At 40.6% G+C, this 2,436-nt stretch overlaps 1 pseudogene; it reads left to right on the top strand.

Annotated features, from left to right (window-relative positions):
• LOC147311013 (uncharacterized) lies at positions 1–1,211 on the top strand (annotated as a pseudogene).
• Positions 1,212–2,436: the final 1,225 nt, after the last annotated feature.

Here is a 2,436-nt window from a genome sequence, read left to right as displayed (position 1 = left end):
ATGGAACTACCAGAAGGCAACATTGCAAACACTGAAGACAGCTACAAGTACCTGGAGATCCCACAGGCAAATGGGAACCATGAAGAGGCTGCTAGAAAAGCTGCAACCACCAAGTACATGCAGAGGGTCAGGCAAGTCCTGAGGAGTCAGTCGAATGGTAAGAACAAGATCTGGGCTATCAATACGTACGCCCTGCCCTTGATCAGGTACCCTGCTGGCATAATAAGTTGGCCAAAGGTGGAGATAGAAGCCAGTGACATCATGACCAGGAGACTCTGACCATGCATGGAGGGTTTCACCCCAAATCCAGCACCCTGAGGCTGTATGCTAAGCGAAAGGAAGGAGGTTGGGGACTGGTGTGTCAGCACAACAGTCCAGGATGAGGCAGCAAACATTGAAGAATACATCAGGAAGATGGCCCCAACCAACCACATGCTCAGTGAATACCTCAGGCAGCAGAAACCTGAGAAAGAGGAGGCACCATCATAGAGGGACAATAGGATAGAGGAAGTGGCTGACATCCAGAAATCCAACCAGTGGCTGGACAAAGCTGGACTAAAAGACAGCACAGAGGCACTAATCATAGCAGCACAGGAACAAGCTCTGAGCACAAGACTGATAGAGGCTGGGGTCTATCACACCGGGAAAGACCCCATGTGCAGGCTGTGTAAAGATGCCCCTAAGCAATCCAGCACATAACAGCAATGTGTACGATGCTAGCAGGCAGGGCATACGTGGAACACCATAACCAAGTGGTTGGCATGGTATACAGAAACATCTGTGCCGAATATGGCCTTGAAGTCCCAAGGTCAAAATGGGAGATGCCCCCTGGGGTGGTGGAGAACGACCGAGCTAAGTTCCTGTGGGACTTCAACATACAGACGGACAAAATGGTGGTGGCTAACCAGCCGGACATAGTGGTAGTTGTCAGGTTTATATTGTTGATTGTCATTTATGCTTAGAAATATTTAACCATATATGCTTAGAGGTGAGGGGATTGTGTAGTGATAGGATGTGTGATCCTTAGTAGTCTGCAAAGACTTTGTGTGCATTCCAGAGTGTTCTGGCATGCACACTCACATCTTAGGGTCATGGGAAGAGGTCGTCTCTTCTCTTGCTGATATATGGTATAGCAAACTCATTTATATCTGTTTTAGTATAAGTGTCTTTTGTTTAGCTGGACTGCTGGACTTATAGACCAGCAAGTTTAGGGAAGTCGTTTATGGGGTCACATTCTGCCCCCCCCCCCACGCACACACACATACATACCTACACACACACACACACACAGACGGTACTCTTTGTTCACATGTGAACCTATGTTAATGAGCCTATGCATATTCACGTAACCTTAATAAAAGAGCAGTGTTACGAGGGAGCAGAAAAGAGCAACTGGGGTCAAGCGAAGGAACAGCGTTTGTCCAGTTGGTCTTCCTCGTATACGAGAAACATAAAGGACTTTGCCTGCTTGTGTCTTGCTTTACCGTGTAGTAGAATCATCTGAACATTCCAGCAAATAGGTTTATGCTACAAACCTATCAGTGGTAGACAAGTAGAAGAAAATGGCCGTAGTGATCGATGTAGCAGTTCCAAATGACGGCAACATCATGAAGAAGGAACACAAGGAACTTGAGAATTACTAAGGGCTCAGAGTAGAGCTGGAGAAGATGTGGAGGGTGAAGGTAACAGTGTGTGTATATATATATATATATATATATATATATATATATATATATATATATATATATATATATATATATATATATATATATGCTTTATTTATAGGCTATAAATAAAACAATGTATGAAAAGTTGGACATTTGTAATGCATTTGTAATGCATAAGCTTGTCCTTGTTTTTTTAAAGTTTTTTTAATTATTATTATTTTATGATGATTATTATTGTTATTTAGTATGGTAGTTATCCAAGTTTTATTTTACACTGAAAATGTACACAATGCATAAGACCACACCACCTAAAATGGAAACCAAATAAAAACTCCTGATGAAATAAGATATGAACCCGAGTGCAAAAAAGCCAGGATACATTTAACAATAAAATCTTGCTACCTTATTAAAATTCTATACTAGATTAATAGAAGTTGGCTGATCATTGTCATTGTTAGCTGCAACTTATGATCCATTAGCTGTAACTACTAAATCCTCAAGTAAAAGAGGCTGAAAAATGATGTAACCGACTTTCACAGTTCAGCTCCCTCAAGGTTGAAGCAAACCAAAAAAACTCTTCTTCAGTCCACATACATATGATTCACTATAAGCATTTGATTGATGAGTGTACTTGTATTTGAAGTTCTGATATCTTTAAAAGAATAATACCTAACACAGGTTGCATTTTAGTACAATTTTGATTTTATGTCGTCATATAAACTGGTTATGCTGCTATATTTGTTTTGTAGTATTTTTATTTTTTTAATTC

Source organism: Aulonocara sp. 'chitande type north' Nkhata Bay, linkage group LG16 (genome assembly GCF_057382095.1).
Source record: "Aulonocara sp. 'chitande type north' Nkhata Bay isolate Kocher_YH1m ecotype deep benthic linkage group LG16, A_spYH_male_GT1.1, whole genome shotgun sequence".
Taxonomy (NCBI): domain Eukaryota; kingdom Metazoa; phylum Chordata; class Actinopteri; order Cichliformes; family Cichlidae; genus Aulonocara; species Aulonocara sp. 'chitande type north' Nkhata Bay.
This window is presented reverse-complemented; position numbering and strand designations above follow the sequence as displayed.